Genomic DNA, 24811 nt, shown 5'->3' on the forward strand with positions numbered 1-24811 from the left:
CGAAATGTATGTTCCTATTCCCATTTTCTTAAATATTTTGGGTTTGCTATTGTAGGTGTTTTCCTTCTCTTGTGTTTCTTGCCTATAGAAGTTCCTTTAGCATTTGTTGTAAAGCTGGTTTGATGGTGCTGAACTCTCTCAGCTTTTGCTTGTCTGTAAAGGTTTTGATTTCTCCATCAAATCTGAATGAGATCCTTGCTGGGTAGAGCAACCTTGGTTGTAGGTTTTCCTCCTTCATCACTTTAAGTATATCCTGCCACTCCCTTCTGGCTTGCAGAGTTTCTGCTGAAAGATCAGCTGTTAACCTTATTGGGATTCCCTTGTGTGTTATTTGTTGTTATTCCCTTGCTGCTTTTAATATGTTTTCTTTATATTTAATTTTTGATAGTTTGATTAATATGTGTCTTGGCATGTTTCTCCTTGGATTTTTCCTGTATGGGACTCTCTGTGTTTCCAGGACTTGATTAACTATTTCCTTTCCCATATTAGGGAAGTTTTCAACTATAATCTCTTCAAATATTTTCTCAGTCCCTTTCTTTTTCTCTTCTTCTTCTGGGACCCCTATAATTCGAATGTTGGTGTGTTTAATGTTGTCCCAGAGGTCTCTGAGACTGTCCTCAGTTCTTTTCATTCTTTTTTCTTTATTCTGCTCTGCAGTAGTTATTTCCACTATTTTATCTTCCAGGTCACTTATCCATTCTTCTGCCTCAGTTATTCTGCTATTGATCCCGTCTAGAGTATTTTTAATTTCATTTATTGTGTTTTTCATTGTTGCTTGGTTCCTCTTTAGTTCTTCTACATCCTTGTTAAGTGTTTCTTGCATTTTGTCTATTCTATTTCCAAGATTTTGGATCATGTTTACTATCATTATTCTGAATTCTTTTTCAGGTAGACTGCCTATTTCCTCTTCATTTGTTAGGTCTGGTGTGTTTTGACCCTGCTTCTTCACCTGCTGTGTGTTTTTTTGTCGTCTCATTTTGCTTATCTTACTGTGTTTGGGGTCTCCTTTTCACAGGCTGCAGGTTCATAGTTCCCGTTGTTTTTGGTATCTGTCCCCAGTGGCTAAGGTTGGTTCAGTGGGTTGTGTAGGCTTCCTGGTGGAGGGGACTAGTGCCTGTGTTCTGGTGGATGAGGTTGGATCTTGTCTTTCTGGTGGGCACGTCCACGTCTGGTGGTGTGTTTTGGGGTGTCTGTGGCCTTATTATGATTTTAGGCAGCCTCTCTGCTAATGGATGGGGCTGTGTTCCTGTCTTGCTAGTTGTTTGGCATAGGGTGTCCAGCACTGTAGCTTGCTGGTCGTTGAGTGAAGCTGGGTCTTGATGTTGAGATGGAGATCTCTGAGAGATTTTCGCCGTTTGGTATTATGTGGAGCTGTGAGGTCTCTTGTGGACCAGTGTCCTGAAGTTGGCTCTCCCACCTCAGAGGCACAGCGTTGATGCCTGGCTGGAGCACCAAGAGCCTTTTGGGAGGTCTGACGTCTTCTGCCAGCGTTCAGTGGGTGTTCTGTAGGAGCAGTTCCACGTGTAGATGTATTTCTACTGTATCTGTGGGAAGGAAGGTGATCTCCCCGTCTTACTCTTCCGCCATCTTGCTCAGACCCTCCTCAATTTTCTATGTATTATGCCATGGCCATACTTAAACTCATACAAGAATCACGAAGCTAAATCACTTCTTTATTCCTTCCTTCATTCAAATCGTTTTGAGAGTAGGAAGTGCAGTAAATGATAGTCAAAGAAACTATGTTTGTTAATCCAACTCTACTGGCTACAGTATCTTGGTCAAATTTCTTAACCTTTCTGAATCTCAGTCTCCACATTTGTAAATTGAGTCTATTGTGGGGATTTAATGAGACAGTTGGTTTTTCTTGTAAAGTCCTTTGAACCTAGCCTTAGTAAACAGCAACAACAGTAACAATGACAGTAACAACAACAACACAACAAACCAATAATGAAGAGGAGAAGGAAAAAAAGGTGGAGAAGGGAGAGGGGAATAATAATAAATTAATAACAACTAATAATTTATTATTATTATTATTATTTAATGGGGAAATTGTTTGGGGGTCAAAAGTTTATTTTCTTAAGGATGTTAAACATTGAATTAGAAGTGTCCCTGGCACATAGTGGTTGCTCACTACTGGCTGATTGAAGAACTGGATGAACGGGAGTGATCCTTGTGATGCTGCAGAATAAAAGAAGAAAATAAGAACATGATGTAAATTTCATGTGTCTGAGGCTTTTCTGAATCTGCCCTAGTTCTCTGCATTCTGGCCATACATTAGAAAATTAGTTAAGAAGGATATTGTAAACTGAACTATTTATAATTAACAATATTTTGAGAGTTTAAATATTTTGATTCAACAAATGAAATATTTTGACCCATTAAAAAGCACTACCTTGCTTCAAGATGCAATATTTGAAGTTCTGAAAATTGTCCAAACCTAAGTATGGATGCTCAGTGATAGCGCTATACTAACCTCTCCAGTTAATCATTCATAAGTTATAATACTGGTATTATTTTTAAAACAAATGAACAAAAATTTTGAACCCATACGTGTTTGATGTTTTAACTCTCTAAATTTGCAGTTAAATGATCTACCAACATTGTCCAACTCATTTGATTTTATTGCATTTTTTTTGTTAAATGTCTGTGCCAACTTGATGCTAAGTTCTTCCAATGTGAAGATTATATTTTCTTTTTACATTTTTTCCATTTGGGGATAGATAAAAATATATAAAACATAGTAATCAAAATTTTAGAGTTGACAACCATGTAACTCTAACCCAACACAAGCAAGAGATTTATACCAACACTCCAATATCTGCCTTAATTTAAGTGAGTTCATCGTAAGTTTTTGTATGTTATCAAGTCACCTCACCTTTTTATTTCTTCAGGAGAGTATTGTAAAGAGATGGTATAGGATAGATAAAGAGGCAAAAGGGCAAATGGTGGACTTTAAAAGTCCTGGGTCAATTGAGAAGCCATATGAAAAACAACAATGGCATAAATAATAAACAAAAAACTTGAATTTTACCTCACACCAAACACAAAATTAATTTGAGTGGAATCATTTACCTAAATGTGAAAGATGAAACCAAAAACCTTCTAGACTCTAAAGGATAGTTACATGCTGAATCATAGCAAAAGATAGCAAAGGATGTCTTATACATGATACAGAAAGTCCCAACTGTATAAGGAAAGATTGATAAATTAGACTTCATTAAAATTAAGAACTTCTGTTCATCAAGAAAACACTATTAAGAGAGAAAATGCAAACAATAAGGAAGACAGAATTTGTACCACATGTATCTAACAAAATAATCATATCCTGAAAATAAAAATTCAATTTAATTGTAAAATAACAGTCCAGTTTTTTAAATGCAGGAAACAATAGGTTTATTTGAAAGTTTCAATAATTTCCAAATAAAGTAATGACACCTTTAGTTGAATGTAGTTCACAGAAAAGGATCATGTATTTCACAACAGGGAAAGGATTATCCGATGCATTATTTAAAGAATGTCAACTGCTCAGCTAATTTTTCTCTAAGTAAGTTCATGTAATCAAAGTGGAGTTCATGATTCTACCCAGTGAGGAAGAAGGAATTACTTAGATTGGACTGCATCACTGTGTGGGGAGCAGTGGCAACTGCTTCTGTTTGGAGTGAAAGATTTTACAGTAATACAACAAATTTAATGGACTAGTTTACTCTTTTTCAATCTTGCTGTTAAAGTTTACTATTGAAATACTTGCTCTAGGGAATTACCATTCATTCAGTTTATTTGCAACCTCTGTCCTATGTAACAGCAGGACAATTTTTTTTTTCCTCAGAAAGATGAAATTGCAACAGCACAGTGAATCTCAAATAACAAAAGTGATTGTATTTTTAAAACAGTGTTTTCAGACTTTCTACCACAAATGACAGATTTAAGACAGTGATTAATTTTATTTAATCCATCCTAAGGGATCGTGAAGGTAAATAGTAAAGCTGTGTAAGAAACAAACTGCATAGAAATATCTAGCATCACAGAAATATCCCCCATTTGCTATCTTTTATGACTCTCATCTATTCATCCATAATCAAAAAAAAAAGAAATCAATTATTCTCTATTTTTCCATTTATTGGTGTTCTGTAACTAACAGGACTTTCAAGTAATTACTTTCAACTTTGAAATCATTATTCTTTTTCCAAACTCCCAAACAAGAAAGTCACTGACTGTTATTGACATGTCTTTCAGTAAACCCAGAACTGTTTTTGAGTTGATTCACATAGGGATTATTGCCTTTATGTTCCCACCTCTTTTGAGTTTTTCATCTTTTCTTTTATGCCCTTTCCTATGAATTCTTCTCTTGTCATCCTTGTAACTAAAACTTATCCCTGTAACTAAAAACATAGTTTAAGTTGACATGAACCCAGTTGAAAAGAAAGCAAAGTACTTCAGCTAGCACTTCACAAATTAGGATACAAATGGTTAATAAGTGTATGAAAGATACCCAAATTGTATATTTAATATTCATCTTTATTAATTTTATCCAAAATATGCACATGAAGTTTTTTTTTAATAAAAGACAAACTAGTTATTGTTACTTACATAATAATGTGTTAGCTCCCCTAACCCCTTGGGCTAGGGCAGTGAAAGCTGGATAGGAAAATTATCTATAAGAAGGGCCAGATCGTCCATGAATGAGGGGTGAAGAAAAATGGATTTTCTCTGCTTATATACAGAGAAAATCCATTTCTTCTCTTCCTGAAAAAAGAGAGAAAACCTTTACTCCTTGGAAATGGGTTGTAAAGGATTCTGGGTTCTTATTCTAACCTTTTGAAATGTAAATGTATCTCTTTAAGGGTCAGAAGAGCTCTGGTGTCTCTGAGTTTGGGGATCTAAAGGTATCTCCAAGAATTTGGACCTCATTTTCCCTTGAAATGTAAATCCATTCCAAAACAGAACTCTCTGGATTTCTCTTACTATTCTTCATCTGTAAATTATTTTCCCAGGGCTTCCTCTTAGTCCAGCATTTTAAGTTGTCCACACAATTTATTCAGAAATCCTGAACTCTGCTGAAACACAAAAATATATTCCCCATGTTCCACAAGTTTATGAGTCATCATGGAATTCAAATTAATTAATACTACAGTGTGATCAATGTGACACCACTATATACTTAACAGAGAGAGAGGAGGTCAGGGAGAGAGGGAGAGAAAGAAATCATAAGTGCTCAGCTTAATGAATATTCATAAGATGAATTCACCAGTGTTAACAACCATTCAGATCAAGTGATAGAGCATGACCATCCTAGAAGGCTCCTCTCATGCTGCTTCATATGAAAGATAGCCACTACCTTAGTTTATTAAACTATTCTTTTTTCCCCCCGTATTTTAAGGAATTGGCGGAATTTGATCACAGTGTGTGGGGGCTGGCAAGTGCAAAATGTATAGGGCAGGCTAAGCAGGCTAACAGCTCAGGTAGAATTTGATGCTGCAGTCTTGAGGCAGAACTCTTCTCTTCTGGGAAACCTCTGTTTTTACTTTTCGGGTGTTTGAATCGATGAGATCTGTTCTCATTATGAAGGGTAATCGCCTCTACTTAAAGTTAATTGATTATAGATGTTAATCACATCTGCAAAATAGCCTGCTCAATATTATGTAAAAACCTAAATGGGAAAATAATTTGAAAAAGAGTAGATACATGTATATGTATAACTGAATCACTTTGCTGTACGCCTGAAACTAACACATTATTAATCAACTCTACTCCAACATAAAATAAAAAGTTTAAAAAAAGGTACCAAAAAATTGTATTCCAACTAATTATTTAAACTAGATAAAATGGATAAATCTTTAGAAAATTGCAAACTTCAGAAACTGACTCAAATGAAATAGAAAATCTGAATAGATCTATGACTAGTTTCCTGTGACTCCTATAACAGAGTACCCAAAACTTGGTAGTTTAAAACAACAGAAATGTATTTTCTCACAGTTCTGGAGGTCAGAAGTCCAAAATCAATTTCACTGGGCCAAAATAAAAGTGTCAGTAAGACTGCATTTCCTCCACAGGCTCTAGGTGAGAATTCATTCCTTACCTCTTTCAGGTTCTGGTGGATGCCAGCATTCCTGGGCTTGTGGCTGCATTATTCTGATTTTCAAGGCCAACATGATCAAATCTCTCTCTGCCCTGTCTTCAAAATGCCTCCTCTTTTGTATGTATGTCTTCTTTCTTTCCTCTGCATCAAACCTCCTCTTTCTTTTAAGGATACTTGTGATTTAGTGCATTTAGGGCCCACCTAGATAATCCAAAATAATCTCCTCATCTCAAAGTTCTTAATCACATCTGCAAAGACATCATCATATGAGGTAACATTTACTGGTTTTAGGGACTGGGTCTAAAACAGTGTTAATGTGGATGACTCGGTATTCTACATCATAAAGCATTCCTATAACAAGTAATAAATTAATAATCCAAAAACTTCCTCAGAATGAAAGCCAAGGCACCACTGAAGCTGATGAATTCTATGAAATGGCTAAAGAAGAATTAACATCAGTCCTTCAAAACTCTTTCAAAAATTAGAAGTTCATTTTCCAACTTATTCAGTGAGGCTAGGAATATCCCCAAACCACAATCAGACACATAAAAAGAAAATTATGGACCAATATCTCCTGTAAATATTAACAAAATAATTCATAACAAACTAGTTCATAACAAAATAATAGAAAAATGAATTCAGCAACATATAAAAAGCATTATACACCATGACTAAGTGGGATCAATGTAACACGTCATATAAAAGAATAAATGATAAGAACATGACCATTTCAATAGATGCTGAAAAAGCATTTAATAAAATGCAGCACACATTCATGTTAACATCACATAGGCACGTACACACAAATACACACAAATCACACAACAACCTAGAAATAGTAGGAACATTCACAATCTGATAAAACATTGTATGAAAAACCCATACTTTTTCTATTATATGTAATGATGAATGACTGAATGCTTTATCCCTAAGAAAAGGAACAAGACAAGAATGTCTGTTTTCATTACTTCTATTTAAAATTATACTGTTCTATCCAGTAAAATTAGGCAAGACAGAGAAATAAAACTCATCCACATTGTAGAAGAAAAAGAAAAGCCACCTCTATTCACAATGAGACATTTACAGGAAAAAAAAACTATTTGAATGAACACATTTAGCAAGTTTGTGGAATACAAAATCAATGTAAAATGTGTTGTATTTCTATACAACTGCAATAAACAATCTGAAAATTTAGAAAACAATTCCATTTATAATAGCATGATAAAAAAGAAAAGACATAGGGATGAATTTAACAAAATAAGTTCAAGACATATGCACTGACAATTACAAAACATTGTTGAAAGACATTAAAGAAGGCCTAAATTAATGGGAAGATATCCAATGCTTATGGATTGGAAGACATCATTTTTAAGATGGCAGTGATCCCTAAATTGATCTACTGATTCAATGAAATCCCAATAAAATCCCAGCTGCCTTTTTGTGTAAATCAAGAGGCTGATCCTTGACCATATGGAAATGCAAAGGACCAAGATTAACCAACATACTCTTGAAAAGAACTAAGTTGAAGGGCTCATCCTTCCATATTTCTGCATTTACTACAAAGCTACAGAGGTCAAGACAGTGTGGTATTGCATAAGCATCGATATATAGATAAATAGGATAATATTGAGAGTATCAAAATAAACTCATAATTTTAATCAACTGATTTTAGACAAGGTTGCCAATATACCTCAACAGGGAAAGAATAATATTTACCACACATAGTTGCTGAGACAACTGGATACCCACATGCAAAAGAATGATAGCTGACCTCTATCTTACACCCATATACAAAAATTAGCTCGAAATGATCACAGACATAAATGTCAGAGCTAACACTGTAAAACTCTTATAAGAAAATATACGAGTAAATCTCCTATATGTAATGGTTTCTTAGATATGACATCAAAATCACAAGCAAAAAAGGAAAAAATAGATTGATTTGACTTAATAAAATTAAAAGCTGTGCCTCAAAGGACATCATCAAGAGGGAAATCCAACACATGTCATTAAAGCAGTATTTTAAAATCATGTATTTGATAACAGATTTGTATCCAGAACATATAAAGAATACTTACAACTGAACAATAAGAAGATAAATAACCCAACTTAAAATGTGTAAATGATTTTAATAGACATTTCTCTAAAGCAAATACCGAGTGGTCAATAAGCACATGAAAGGATGCTCTACAATGTTAGTTATTAGGGAAATTCAAATCAAAACCACAATGAGGTACCACATCACACCTACTAGAATGGTTAAAATTAAAATGAAAGAAAGGCACGCAAATACAAACGTTGACAAGAATTTGGAGAAATCAGAACCCTCCTGCTTTGTTGGTGGAATTGTAAAGTGGTACAGACAGGTTGGAAAACAGTTTAATAATTTCACAAAATGTTACATATAGGCATACACTCAAGAGAATTAAAAATCTATATCCATTCAAAAACTTGTACAGGAATTTTCCTAGCAGCATTATTCATATTAAGGAAAATGAGAAATAACCTAAATGCCCATCAACTGATTAATGGATAAAGAAAATCTGGTATAGTCATTCAAAGGAATATAATTTAATAATAAAGAAGAATGAAAAACTGGAGCATGATACACATGAATGAACACTGAAAACATTATGCTAACTGAAAGAAGCCAGACATGTTTAAAAGGCCACATATCGAGTAACCCTATTTATATAAATTATCCATAAGAGGCAGCTACATAGAGACAGAAGTAGATTTGTGTTTTCCAAAGATTCGGGAGGTTAAGTGGGGGAATGGATTGGTTTCTAACTCAGACAGTGGTGATGGTTGCACAGCTATGTAAATATACTAAAAACTACTGAATTGTACAGATTTGAAGGGGGAGGAAATTTAATGGTTTGTGTATTATATCACAATAAAGCTGTTATTTTAAAAATGTATTAGTGTGCAGAGTATCTTTCACACTTGTGATATTTATATAATATAGATATTTCACAGTTGTGATCTATAATATTTAGATTTTTAAAATTTCACATTTGTTACAAAAACTGGAAATCAGGAAAATATCAACAAATTATAGCTGAGATAAAATGAGATCAGAAAAATAGAAAGGAAATGTTGAATGGAAACCAACATGCAATAGTAAGAATGAAAATCAAAGCTACCACAGAATGGCTATTTTCTTTGCCAAAAAAATTTAGTCATTGTATTTTGCATCTTTTAAACTAATATTAAATGTCTCAATCATATTTCTAATTGGAGAATATTAGTAAACTAGCAAATGCAGTGTCAGATACTTATCATAAAATTACCAAGCACTAGTTAAATTTTCTTTCTTCTGGCATCATTAACTATAGCTTTATTGGTGCTGCTTTAAACATCAGCTTGTACTTCTACTTCAGCTACGTAATTAAACATGCAAGTCACATAAATATACTGAAATTAAGTTTCTACAGTGTCTATGCAATAATTTTACAATCAAAATATTACTTTACATTATTATAGGCATAGTTTATGTAAGAGAAAGTACGAAATTTTCTATACAGTAAAAGAACTGGAAGGAGATATGCAAATGTATTTTAAGATTAATATTTTGCTTATGCATGTAGAGAAGTATAAAATTATAAACATACAGGTCAATTAATTTTTACAACATGAGATCACCTATGTAACTATTATTCATCTGGAATGGAATTTTTTATATGATATGGCCAGAGTATCAACATCAGTTTTTTATGTGTGAATATTCACTTGATCTAGCCAGCTTGAGGGATGGTTAATGGGTGATTTGGGGCACATTTCTTTCCACCAGGCTCTCCTTTGGGTCCAAGGGAGGTTTGCTGAGAGTGGTTCAGCTGCGAAGTCCAAAGGTTTTCAGACTTGAAATGCAGATATTTTATGGGTAATGTGTGTAATCAGAGATGGCAGCAGTCTACCAAGTGTTTGGGGCGTTGTGAAACTTCCTAAGTGTATTGGAGAAGGCTTTTATGTCCTGGTTATAGAAATTACCAAGCTTTTGTGGGACCAGCTCAGGAATGCCAAACCTGAGAATTAATCAAATGGATTAGTTTGAGGTGTTCCCTTGCCCTCTGGGTTAATTGAGGTATCCTGAAGTAGCTTCTGTACCCAATTGTCCTCTTCTAGGAGTGGCCAGGATTTATATAGTCCAAGTGTTGGGTTTCAGTCCTGCTCTCCAGTCCCTGTATTGAAAATACAGTACTTTTTCTGTTGAACTATAGTAGGTCCTTAGTTGTAAATCAAAGGATCATTATATAAATGGAGCTGTTTCTGGAGTCTATTATGTTCCATTGGCCCATTTGTCTGTTGTATTAAATCATGCTGTCTCAATTATGGCTATAAGTCATGATACCTGGTTGTATATGTGCTATAATTTTTTTTTTCCTTCAGGCTGGACTTAATTTAACAAGGATATTCTAGGTTGTTTGCATTGTTTGTGTTTTAGAATCAGCTTACCTATTTTCACAAAACATCTTCTGGATGTTTCTGATTTTATTGACTCAGTAGCTCAGTTTGTGTTGAGAATTATTTTCTGTTAGCACTTTAAATATTATTTAAATGTACTTCTGGCTTACATAATTTCATATTAAGGAACTCCATGTGGGATTCACTTTTCTTTATATTTATTCAGTCTGGAATTTGTAGAGCCTTTTGAATTTGTGGGTTGATCTTTTTCATCAGTTTTACAATATTTATAGTCCTTATCTCTTTCAGTATTGCTTATCTGAGTTCATTCCCTGAATCATCTCCTTTTGGAACTCCAATTATCCACTTGTTGGACCATTGCACTATAATTATCATTCTTTTTTTGAGTGTCAATTTGAATGTTATTTATTGGTATGACAATCTGGCTTTCTGCTGACCTTTTACTGCTTGTCTTCAGTTGTTAAATTTATTTAGTGTTTAATTTCAGCTTTTTAATTTATAATTCTGCATTACCTATTTGATTCTTTTAAAGGATTTTATTCTCTGATGAAATTTTCTAGTTTATTTTTGTTTGTTTTTTCAGCACCTTGTCCTCAATTTTGTTGACCATGTTAAGATTAGTAATTTAAAAGGAGCTTATATCTGTTGTTTATTTGTTCTTTTATGTTTCTGTTTTATACACATACCTCTGGACATGCCTAGAAATTTGTACTTGAATCTTGGACATGTAGTATAATATTTTTAAATCTTTCCTTCTTGATATTTTACTGTAATCTTTGCTGGGCAGACACATTAGAGGTCAATCATAATAATATAACTAGGAAATTAGGTATGACTAGGTTGAACTTTTGGTAAAGTTCTGTCAACATTTTGTTTTCTCTAGATTCTGGGTTGTAACTCTATGGTATTTCTGGTGAGTCCTGAAATATAATTATTTTTTTCTTTAGAAGAATTGAATTGATGAATACTCTGATCTGCTTATTGGAATATTTATACCACTTTTGTTTAACTTCCTAAACTACATGACTTCCCTTAAAGAGAAAAATGGCAGTGTCTCGGGCTCAGTTCCTCACTTTTTGCCTCTAAGTAGTTAGTATCTTGCCCTTTAAGTCTCCAAACTTTTCTCCCTAACCCCATGAGATCATCAGAAGCTCTCTGTTCTTAAGTAACATCCCTGCGATCTAACAAAACCTGGATTCAAAGCCTCTTGCCCTGTGCTCAGAATATTGTGATTGTTGACTGTAAACTATCATCTCTACATTTCCCCTCCCTCAGGGCTCTTAGGTCTCCTAGTGCAGTAGCTTTAGCATCTCTCTGACATTAACCAAAAAAAAAAAAAAAAAGTTGTTGTAGTATTACATATATTTTGCCTAGCTTTCAGGTTGCTTTCTCCAGAAACATTGTCTTAACACTATTTTCATAGTGCTCAAAATACTCTTATCATATTCATGAACAAGAGTAACACCAAGATGTTTTTAATTATTTCTTTTTCAGAGTGAGAGGAAACTAACCTCTTGTTATATTTCAAATATATTCTATAATCATTATTTAATTTTATGTATAAAATAAATTAAAAGCAGTTGGGGGAGAAGGAGTAAGTTCTGTGAAGAATTTTTGTTCTTGATTTTCTTCTAACCTCTGAGTGTGGAGGAGAATTGCATGAGAGTTAAAATGTGAGTCAGTATACTACAAAACTACAGTAATCAAGACAGTATGGTACTGGCACAAAAACAGAAACATAGATCAATGGAACAGGATAGAAAGCCCAGAGATAAACCCACGAACATATGGTCACCTTATCTTTGATAAAGAAGGCAAGCATATACAGTGGAGAAAAGACAGCCTCTTCAATAAGTGGTGCTGGGAAAACTGGACAGCTACATGTAAAAGAATGAAATTAGAACACTCCCTACCACCATACACAAAAAAAACCTCAAAATGGATTAAAGACCTAAATGTAAGGCCAGACACTATCAAACTCTTAGAGGAAAACATAGGCAGAACACTGTATGACATAAATCACAGCAAGATCCTTTTTGACCCAGCTCCTAGAGAAATGGAAATAAAAACAGAAATAAACAAATGGGACCTAATGAAACTTAAAAGCTTTTGCACAGCAAAGGAAACCATAAACAAGACCAAAAGACAACCCTTAGAATGGGAGAAAATATTTGCAAATGAAGCAACTGACAAAGGATTAATCTCCAAGATTTACAAACAGCTCATGAAGCTCAATAACAAAAAAACAAACAACCCAATCCAAAAATGGGCTGAAGACCTAAATAGACATTTCTCCAAAGAAGATATACAGATTGCCAACAAACACATGAAAGAATGCTCAACATCATTAATCATTAGAGAAATGCAAATCAAAACTACAATGAGATATCATCTCACACCGGTCAGAATGGCCATCATCAAAAAATCTACAAACAATAAATGCTGGAGAGGGTGTGGAGGAAAGGGAACCCTCTTGCACTGTTGGTGGGAATGTAAATTGATACAGCCACTGTGAAGAACAGTATGGAGGTTCCTTAAAAAACTAAAAATAGAACTACCATACGACCCAGCAATCCCACTACTGGGCATATACCCTGAGAAAACCATAATGCAAAAAGAGTCAGGTATCAAAATGTTCATTGCAGCTCTATTTACAGTAGCCAGGACATTGAAGCAACGTAAGTGTCCATCATCGGATGAATGGATAAAGAAGATGTGGCACATATATACAATGGAATATTACTCAGCCATAAAAAGAAACGAAATTGAGTTATTTGTAGTGAGGTGGATGGAGTTAGAGTCTGTCATACAGAGTGAAGTAAGTCAGAAAGAGAAAAACAAATACAGTATGCTAACACATATATATGGAATCTAAGGGGAAAAAAAAAAAGGTCATGAAGAACCTAGTGGCAAGATGGGAATAAAGACACAGACCTACTAGAGAATAGACTTCAGGATATGGGGAGGGGGAAGGGTAAGATGTGACAAAGTGAGAGAGTGGCATGGACATATATACACTACCAAACGTAAAATAGATAGCTAGTGGGAAGCAACCGCATAGCACAGGGAGATCAGCTCTGTGCTTTGTGACCACCTAGAGGGGTGGGATGGGGAGGGTGGGAGGGAGGGAGATGCAAGAGGGAAGAGATATGGGAACACATGTATATGTATAACTGATTCACTTTGTTATAAAGCAGAAACTAACCATTGTAAAGCAATTATACTCCAATAAAGATGTTAAAAAAAAATGTATGAGTCAGCATTCACTCATTTGATAAATTAATGGACATTTGCATAGACTAGGCAAATAATAATGGACCCTGGAACTTAGGGGCAACATCATATTGCAATTACAGCATATAATATTTTATTAAGTATATTATATTTTACAAATATATGATGTAGATAAACATCTAAGGAATCATTAACTGGGATAGGTATGGCTGATTTAATGTATCTTTATATGAAAATGTATTGTATTTATAATTACACATTTGTCCTTCAACTGATGGTTTTGGTTGCTATTATTGTGTCCCATATGTACAACTGTGATAAAATACCCAGTGACCAGCTGCACCTTCTGTTCTGACACTCTTGTGAGCCATTTGACAAACTATTATTTTAGACTCTGCCAGCAGAGCCTTTGTCTCCAGAAATGCTGCTTCTTACCCTCGCTGGCGCACCATGTTTTCCTTCAGTCATGCTGCTGCTGATTGCTATAGCCCATCCCAGTCTGCTGCTACCTCTCCCTGCCACTGAAATTGATGCCACAGTGCTTCATATATGCTCTCTGCATCCCTGGAGAATTAATCCTGCTTGCCTTTTATACAATTTTCCTTTTTTTAGGTTATTCTACTTTCTCAGATTTAACATTCAGGTAAAATTCTTTATAGAGTGAAAAGCCCTGTATGGGTGAGTTATGATGAGCATCTTCACCCTCTACAGTGACTTACTGGAGACTCTATTTTTCTGTCCTCAAGTGTAAAGCTAGAAAATGAAACCCTTCCTCAGAATATGTGAAAGAGAAGCATTGAGTCACAAATAGAATAAACATTTCCAAGTAAATAAATTAGATAATTTTTTAATAATCTTAGTAAAATATTCACAACACTGATCATAACCTTGACTTCTCCAAAGAAATGTCAGAGTAAATATCTTGGGTTTTTGTGCACTTCATCATGTGCTCAGTGAACATCCACAGAACATTTTTCCATCTAGGGCTATCTAACTCATCATATCCAATTAATCAAATCCTCATTGTGATAGTTTAAAGTAGCATGCAACAGAAATCATATTCATTCACATACTATTCTGAAAAAAGTGATGCTCACCTGAATTTGTCCAAATTTACCTAACTTTGGGGCCTATTTGAAGTGATATAGAGAGAAAAGGAATATGGCATATTTGAGGCATTGAAAGAAGGACAAGAAATACTGTGTTTTGATACATGCTCTCTGTCAGTTTTTATGGATAGTGTTTAGCTTCCTTATACCCATTATGTTATGCAAATGCTGGCCCCCTGCTTTAGATGTGTGCCTCAGAAACTATCTAATTACTCCATTTTTTTCTTAATGTCCTTTGTCCCTGTTTTTTTCGTTGTTGTTGTTTGTTTTAGATTTTTTTCCTCCTGTGTTCCCTTTGCCATATTCAGTGTTCTTCAATAAGGTAAGAACATATGATAATTCCATATTTAATTTTTTGAGGAAACTACATACTGTTTTTCATAGCTGCTGTATCATTTCACATTCCCACCAGAAGTACAAGGGTTCCAATTTGTTCACATCCCCACTTATGGATATACATCCAAAAGAATTGAAATCAAGATCTCAAAGAGATTAACTCAATTTTTCATCAAGAGATGAATGGATAAAGAAATTGTGGTCTATACATATAATGGAATACTATTAAGTCTTTAAAAAGAAGGAAATTCTGCCATTTGCAATAACATGATGAACCTTGAGGACATTTTGCTAAGTGAAATAAACCAGTAACAGAAGGACAAATACTATATGATTCCACTTATATGAGGTATTTAAAATAGTAAATCTCATAAAGCAGAAAATACAGTAGTGGTTGGCAGGGGCTGGGAGTGGGGGAGACGGGAGATTGTTGTTCAATAAGTGTAAAATTTCAGTTATGCTAGATGGATTAATTTTAAAAATCTGCTGTGCAACATGGTTCCTATAGTTAACAATATCATATTGTTCACTTCAAAAATTTTTAAGTATTCTTACCACAAGAAAATATAGAGGGACGTAAGGAAGTATGGGGCCATGTTAATATATTTATCACCTTCATTGTGGTGATGATATCACAAATGTTTGCATATGTCCAAACTCATCCAATTATGTACATTAACTATGTTCAGTATGTTTAATATCAATTATATCTCAATAAAGCTGTTACAAAAAAGGAAAAAATAGGGAAGGGACACTTTAAGTGTTTTTTTTTTTTTTTTAATTTATTTTTGGCTGTGTTGGCTCTTCTTTTCTGTGCGAGGGCTTTCTCTAGTTGCGGCGAGCGGGGACCACTCTACATCGTGGTTCGCGGGCCTCTCACTGTCGCGGCCTCTCTTGCTGCGGAGCACAGGCTCCAGACGCGCAGGCTCAGTAGTTGTGGCTCACGGGCCCAGTTGCCCCGCGGCATGTGGGATCTTCCCAGACCAGGGCTCGAACCCGTGTCCCCTGCATTGGCAGGCAGATTCTCAACCACTGCGCCACCAGGGAAGCCCCTAAATGTTCTTTTAGTGAGAAGAAATGTAATGGGTTCTCTGTTCTGTCACACTTGATGTATTATTACACCATCAAAAAGTTGTAGGCAGCAGAAGCTCTTGGGTTTTCCAGATTAATCACTTTGTGCCCTAAGTAATGTGGAAATCAGCAGAGCAGGAGATCTTGAGAGTTAAAGCATACTAACTTCAGAAGCTTTTTAAAATATTTAGGAATTATGATAGCCACTTGTGACATTGCTAGAGCAGGGTAGAAGGTAAGACAGAGCATCATATCATACTCTCCATCTTGCCCTTTTTTTTAAGCATTGGATTTGTATCTTTTAAGTATTTAAAGGATGTTTTAGGTAATATAAATTAATAATTTAAAAGCTGTACTTCCAAAATATCTTTCTTAGATGCTCCTCTAAAATGTATTTGGAAATATAAACATTTTAGGAATTCTGCATAAATTATCTCCTTTTGAAAACAAGTAATATGCTTTAATTTATTCTGTGCTCTCTAGTGAAGAATTAAGAGAGTGCTTAATTTTCTGTAATTGAATATTTCCCAAACACATTTGACCACAACAAAATTTATTTTGTTACATAACCCTTCTTAACATCCTTGAATTCTTTCTCAGATTTCATTTTCTTCTAACATAACACTTATTAACGTATCAAGTAGTTAGGGTTTGCTCAAACACCTTAAAGTACTTAACTGCACAAAAATAGATTAACACAGTGTCCATTGACTTGTCTCTCCAGTTTATCTTCTATACTGTTTTCAAAACTAGCTTTCTAAAACATATTTTCTTCTTCTGGAAAAAAATCAAAACACACCCTTTTGTCTGTATACTCAAGTTTAAACTATATTCGTATTTTATTAAATATTCATGTATGCTATGATAATGAGTGCTATGGTCTATATTCAATATACTTTAGCATGTATAAATCTCCCTGAATTTCAGTCATACTGAGCCATTCCCCTAAAGCAGTTCCCTAGCTGTATCTTAACCCCTTAAGCTATGTTATTTTAATCTCTCTTTATTCCACCAGTCAAAATCATATGCACCTGTCCTAGTTGCACAATATAAAAGTTGTATTTTACTTACATATAAACTCCCCTACAAGCCTTATAGAAACTAGAAATTTATACAGATCTTTTGTCTGTGTTCCCAGAGCTCATGAGTTGTATCTCAGTTATATTGATAGAATGTATTTAAATCCAAGATATTCCATAGTTTGTTTATAGCATTTGTGTCTCTCTCACGTTTAGTGCATTGTTTTGATCATAAGATGTATGCAGTACTTGACAAATGCTGAGAGTGCATATTTTCAGTGATGTTTTCCTAATTATTTTTCCCTCTGGTATTCTTAGTGTTCATTATCTGAAACATATTTTGGACACTTCGTTTCTTTTGCGTAAGTGATTAAAATACTTAAAGGCAAAGTATTCAAGTCAGAAATATTTTAAAATACTGTAGAGTGCCTGAAACAGAGCTAGGCAAATGGGAGACTTAATAAACACTTCTTGCATGGAAAGCATTTCTAGGTTTGTTTTTTTTTTAAGATGTCATTATATTTGTCTAAACATTTCCACAGGAATCTTTAGAACATTTTTAGGGAGGCAATAGTAATTGACAGGACTACACAGGGAGTCTAGGAGTCTAGTTTTATTCAATAGAATTTGCATAATTAAACTTGATAGAGCAGCAAGGGAGGCAAATACATTTTACTTGAAGTAAAGCTTGTGCTCTTGTAGATTTCTGATATGTAAAGCTCCTACATGTTGGCCCATAGAAAATAGAAATTTATGCATGGTGAATGTCCAATCAAGTTAAATATGTCTAGTAAAATAACTGTTTTGTCATATTCCATGATATGGGTGAATAGTCAAACATGTAAGAGAATAAAAGGCTCACATATTTTGGAATTTTGTACTCAAGATCTCTTTCACTACACACACAAAATAAAAATCTAGGATGAATAATTGAAAATTTAGGGAACTTCTGAAGAACAGTTTTGTCATTGCTATGTTTACTGCTCACATTTCCTCATATTTTTACATGTTTCCTCAGGTCCATATTCAGTGAAGTAGGACTGCTTCAATTTATATCATCAGAGCTCCCTTACATTTAGATTTGTTCATCTACTGTTAGCACATCGATGATACATTTTGCATATGGGGTCTGAATTATTTAGAGAAAATTACTGGTTTTCGTTTTCTTTGAATTTAGGAAATCATTTTCTGTCCTGTTATAGAAAGAATGAGCATATGATGAAATATTGGTAACTTTCCTGTGCTATCCAAGGCATATACTTTTCTAGGAAAAAAAGACAGTATTGTAAATATTTTAGAGTCACAAATACTTCTGAGTCAAATGAAATACTTATTCATTTCTGCTAAGTCTTCATTTTTATGCTGTGTTGGTGGGATGGTAAAGAAGCTGAGAGGGATTTTGCCTTTTTAAATATCAGGTATAGAACTCTTCTGTACACATTATAGCTACCATGTGGTGAGTATTTTCTTCCAGTTTTCATGCATCTGAATAAAATGCAACCACCCTGAAAAGTGATATTTTTCAGCATTCATGATTTGATTGGCAAATGATTCAGTTGGTATCTATACTTTCCGTATGACTGAGAGCTCTAGAAAGTCACTTTTTAAATCGGCAAGCATATATGGCCATGTAAAGAGTCACCTTCATAAAGACTATTTGAGTATGTTTAATTTACACTCAGGGATGGGGGATTTAGAGAATGCCTGTTTAGTTAGTGGACTCGATCAACACCCACCAGATATACCACTGTATCTTCTCTTTCTTATTTTCTGACTTACTCTTTTCCTTGATGACCGACCTGCATTCTTTTTTCCCCTCAAGTCCAAGTTTATGGAAGTATTTGTCTTTTGTCTGTCAGTGTGAAGATAGATAGCATACTTTCCTCTGTCTCCTTTATCTTATACTCTACCCTCTCCCTGTGTTATCTTCTATCAGCAAGTCAAAAGCATCTCCTTTGGAAACATCATTAGTAACTATGGAAATGGGAGGGGGGACAGAAAAGTGTGCATTGACTTTTGGAGGCTTTATTCCAGAGATTTTACATGTCATTTACACTCATATCTTATTAGCTATTAGAGTGAAATGCAATCCTACTTTGTGACTAGAAGGAGAAACAGAAATGCTGTAGATCAGCATTAAGGACTACTACAAGAAATTAGTTCAGTCTAGTAATAGCCTATAATTTATCTTTAATTTTTAAATGAGAACACTAAGTGAAATTCTAAGAAAAATATTGATCTATGAAAATAAAATGTTATTAAAAATACAGAGATATAATTCAGCTTACTAAAAAAATTAACTCATTATATCCTATGTGGTGTCTGCTACTGGTCACAGTAATGCCATTACAGGTGGCAGAAAGCGATGTGCATAGACCATGTTATGTACGAGTTGAGAAAGTATTTCAGGATGGATTACCTGTATTGTCTCTTACTTTGAGGCTGGTATTGGGCAGGAATAATACATGTTGGTATAATTATTCTTTATTCCCCACGAATTATTCTCACTGGCAGATATGGACACTGGAAATGTAAGTGATTTTTGCTGCTTATTGGCAAAGTTGGAGTTGGATTTCTCATTTTTTAAGGAATAATCAGGTTAAAATTAATCTACCTTGAGTATGGTAGGAAGAATTCCAGAAGAGAGTTGAAGTATACTGATGTCTTCCTTGTGCTTGCATAGTTCAGGTGTCAGACATAGAAGCTGGAAGAGTTTATATAGAATATACTCCTCTGGCCCTCTTCTTTCTGAGATTTAATTTTTCAATTTCCAGCAAATGTGGATATGGTTTCCTGGACTTTGTCTTCTGGTTCCTTAAAACAGCAAATGTGTTTATTGGAGTTTTAGTCATCTGCATGTTGTGGTATTGTCATTTGACTATAGGGTCAAAGCCCTAAAAATAAGATATTCAACTAATGTTGTTCTATTCTTTAAAGTGTTGACTTCCTTCTGCTATCTGCCTTCTTTCCTAAACTCTCCAGTGCTTCCAATGTATATATTTGTTATCTCCATCAGATTAGGTCCATAATAGTTCTTAAATATAAACTTTTAGAATTGCTCTCAAAAGAATATATTGCAAGAGTAATGGCAGTGCATATATTTGAGTCTCCTGACACATTCTGCAAAAATCCACAGTTAAACAACAAAAGCCCAAAATGAGGGGGTGACCTGTTGTGGAGAGTAGGGGGCACAAACAGAGTGAAGAGAGTATTCCCAGAGAGGAGTGACATGGCCTGTCCTGTCAGAGGCTAAACAGCCAGGATGGCATCCATTCATTGGGGTAGTCCCACAGGTATGTCAACGCCCAATTAAGATGAGAAGCATGTCTTTATGGAGGCATTGCTTGGCATGTCATAGTGTAACTCAAACAGGGTGAGAGGGTGTTCAATTGCAAGATGTGGATGCAATACATAGAGTCAAAGCAGAGAGAGGAAGATGTCCTAATGGAGGAGATGTAGTAGCAGAGATGGGAGATCAGTTACATGAGGATGGGATGAGATGATGAAATAGTATACATGTTAAGGATAATTGAAGCCAGATTTTTCACTTTCTCTGAAAGGGGATCATGAGGCAATAGGTTGTCAAATACTTTCAGGTAATTCAGGAATAAGTTCTTTGTATTTATTATATTTTCAAACGTTATAAATATTAAAAATATTTAAAGTATATATTTTAAAAATAATTTTAAAAGACCTCACTGGACTCTTCCAGTTTCAGACCTGACATGTAAAGGGCTCAGAAGGTGTCACTCCCATCACAAAAATAAAAAAAAAAACCTTAAACTGAAAATCAATGACACTTCCTGGACCCATCAGAGAACTGAGTTTGCAGGGCAAACCACCAGCCAGAAATCTTGAGATACAGGAAAATCCAGAAAGTCACAGCATAGGTGTACTACTTAGGACAGAAGCCACCAGAACAATAAACACATACATGTAAATTTAATAAATTGCTGGAGGATAAGTGTACAATAACGTAAAATTGAGAAACTCCTGGGTCTTCAGTATTATGGGGGACACCATAATTTTGTAGCTTTTACCTCCAAGAATCTTGACAAGTTCTCACGATGAAAATCCAAGAAAGATCCCCTCCTGGCTTTGGCAAAAGAAAGGAAAGAATAATCATTTTGAAATGCACCAGAGTGTTCTTCATAACTAAGTCCTCCTTTATGTGGGTAAAGGCAAATGTCTTTGGAAAAATGTCTGATTCTAAAACTGGGTAGTAAATATACAAGATGAACCTAGAACATCCTGTAGTGCCAGAAGGTAAGGTAGTGCTGCAAAAAAAATCAGTATTATGAGTGTATGTCAAAGATATACAGAAGCCAACTGAAAGGACTCCCAATGGCTAAAGGTGGAACAATTTAGCATGAAAATAAGGTAGCATTATATTATAGCTAAATGTATAAAATAAATGTCTATGTGTCCATATTGATATAAGTAAATGATTAATAAAGTAATAGTGGAAGAGACTAATCTCTTATACAGAATAATTCCAGATAATTTAGATGTTTTGTCTTCAAGGAAATGGAGTATAACTTCCTACTCCTTAAATGGGGCTGTACCTAATGATTTCCTTTCAAAGACTACAATATGGAGAGGGGGTTATGGATGGGTAAGAGTAACTTTACAGTGGAGAAACCTGAAAAACACTGCCTCAGCCAGGTGATTAAGGTCAACATCAACAGTGATAAATATTGATAGATATGATAAAAATGGTATATGTCCATTATTTTCCTCCCCCAGGTCCATAACCCTACTCTAATTATGACTAAACTATCAGATAAATTCCAATAGAGCTGTATCCTGCAAAACACCTGATCAGTACACCTCAAAATTGTTGAGGTAATCAAAAACAAGGAAAATCTGAGAAACTTAGGCTCTAAGAGATGCTTACAGAGATAGGACTACTGAATTCAATTTGGTATTCTGCATGAGATCCTAGAATAGGATAAAGGACGTTAGGTAAAAAACTAAAGTTCTTAATAAAGTATTGATTTTAATTTATGTTAGTGTATTAACATTTGTTCCTTGATTGTAACAAATGCACCATTTGTTGATAGTAGGGAAAAGTTGAAAGATGTTGTTGTGTGGGTATTGTAGGGATTCTCTGTACTATCTTCAAAACTTTTCTATTAATCTAATTCTATCCTAAAATACAAAGTTTGTTTAAAAATCTATTGCTGAAATTACTTTATGATGATTAAAATGTTCTACTTATAAAAAAAATTATTTCACTGAGAACTTAAAAACTCTATTAAGTAACTTTTAGATCAAACTGAAAATCAAAATTACAGAATTTCTAAAGCATACTAATGATGAAAATGCTGAATATTTAATATCTGTGGGTATCAATTAAAATTGTGATTATAGGGTTAGGAAATTTTTAAATATTTGTATCCAAAAAATATAATAGACTAAAGATGATAAAACTAAATTCTAAATATGCAAACATATAAAATATACAAGGAAATAAACTTAAAGAAAGCAGAAGGAGAAAATAGCAAAGATAAAACAAAAATTAATTAGTAGAAAATATAGAAGTAATTAATTTTAAATGACTTTTCTGAAAAAGAAATTTACCCAAATAAACAAAGTAGTTGCTAACTTAGTTTTTAAAATAGGGAAATAGAGGAGACCTTCAAGATGGCGGAGGACTAAGACATGGAGATCACCTTCCTCCCCACAAATACCTCAGAAATATATATACATGTGGAACAACTCCTACAGAACACCTACTAAATGCTGGCAGAAGACCTCAGACTTCCCAAAAGGCAAGAAACTCCCCACGTACCTGGGTAGGGCAAAAGAAAAAAGAAGAAACAGAGACAAAAAATAGGGCTGGGACCTGCACCACTGGGAGGGAACCGTGAAGGAGGAAAAGTTTCCACTCACTGCGAAGCCCCTTCACTGGTGGAGATGGGGGTGGGTGGTGGGGAAGCTTTGGAGCCACGGAGGAGAACGCAGCAACGGGGGTGCAGAGGGCAAAGTGGAGAAATTCCCACACAGAGGATAGGTGCCAACCAGCACTCACCAGCCTGAGAAGCTTGTCTGCTCACGCTCCGGAGCAGGTGGGGGCTGGGAGCTGAGGCTCAGGCTTTCGCCTTTTGATACTACATGGAGACAGGAGGTCTCTGGTGGACCAATGTCCTGAACTCGGCTCTCCTACCTTAGAGGCACAGGCCTGACACCTGGCCAGAGCACCAAGACCCTGTTAGCCACATGGCTCAGAAATAAAGTGAGAAAAAAAGAAAGAAAGAAAGGAAAAAATAAAATAAAATAAAGTTATTAAAATAAAAAATAATAAATATTAAAAATAAAAAAAAGCTTAAAAGTAATTTTAAAAAAAGGAAAGAAAGAAGAGAGCAACCAAACCAGAAAATCTCAACCTTAGAGGAAAAGTAGAATTAAATGAGGAGTTTTAAAAATCTACCAGTATGTGGTCCCATCCCAGATAATTTGATTAAATTGGGAAGAAACTGGCCTAGGTACTGGTATAAAAATTAAAAAAAAAAAAAGACCAAACAAAAACAAAACTCCCAAGTTGACCCTAATGTACACCCAGGTTTAAAAATCATTAATATATAGGACTAAGGTTGAGTGTAATTATTATTCTGCTATTTATCATTCTAAATAAAATCATATTAAATGTGCCTTGTGTTACATAGCAAATATTATTGTCCCATCCTCATTAAATAAAAAAGAGAAAAAAGGTGAAAAAACTATTTACAGTAGTCAAAACATGGAAACAATCCAAGTATCCATCAACAGATGAAGGATTGGAAAAAACAGGGAATATTATCCAGCCATAAAAAGAGAAAATTTTGTCATTTGTGAAAACATGGATGAAACTGAGGGCAGTATGCTAAATAAAATAAGTCAGACGTAGAAAGATAAATGTATGATCTTGCTTATACTTGAAAAGTAAAAATATCTGACCTCATAGGAACAGAGAGTAGATTGTTGATTGTGGGAGGTGGAGGGAGAGGTGGGTGAAAGTGGTCAAAGGGTACTAATGTCTAAGTATAAGATGAGTAAGTTCTGGGGATCTAATGTACAGCATGGTGACTATAATTAATAGTACTGTATCATAGTACTGTATCATATTCTTGGAAATTGCTAAGAGAGTAGATCTTAAATGTTCTCACAAGAAAAAAAAAGGTAACTATGTGAGATGATAGATTTATTAACTAAGTTTATGTGAGGGGATAGATTTGTTAACTACCTTTATCGTGGTGATCATTTCACTATGTTATTATCTAGCTATCTCTCTAAAATCATCATGTTGTACACCTTGAATTTATACAATTTATATGTAAGTTATATTTCAATGCAACTGGATAATGAAAAAGTAAATTTTTTAAAAGAGTTAAGCCTTGATAGGATGTAAAAGGTTGGTTTACCTGCTTTTTTCCAAACTGGATACCAGAATCTTGACTTCTATTGTGATGGTTTTAGTTTTAACTTGATGGTTTTACTATTAACTTGGAGTTTACTAAACCTGAAAAACAGTGCTTTTTAACATATGACCCACACTGAGA

The 24811-nt window shown here is 34.6% G+C and overlaps 1 long non-coding RNA gene across 1 annotated transcript in view; it reads right to left on the minus strand.

Annotated features, from left to right (window-relative positions):
* The window catches only part of LOC309665764, a 122801-nt gene extending 98069 nt beyond the window's left edge, over window positions 1-24732 (minus strand). The window contains exon 1 of the long non-coding RNA XR_014266675.1: window positions 16033-24732. This is a non-coding gene — a long non-coding RNA (uncharacterized lncRNA). The remainder of the gene's footprint in view (window positions 1-16032) is intronic.
* Window positions 24733-24811: the final 79 nt, after the last annotated feature.

Source organism: Balaenoptera physalus, assembly GCF_965194825.1.
Source record: "Balaenoptera physalus genome assembly, chromosome: 8".
NCBI classification, from domain to species: Eukaryota; Metazoa; Chordata; class Mammalia; order Artiodactyla; family Balaenopteridae; genus Balaenoptera; species Balaenoptera physalus.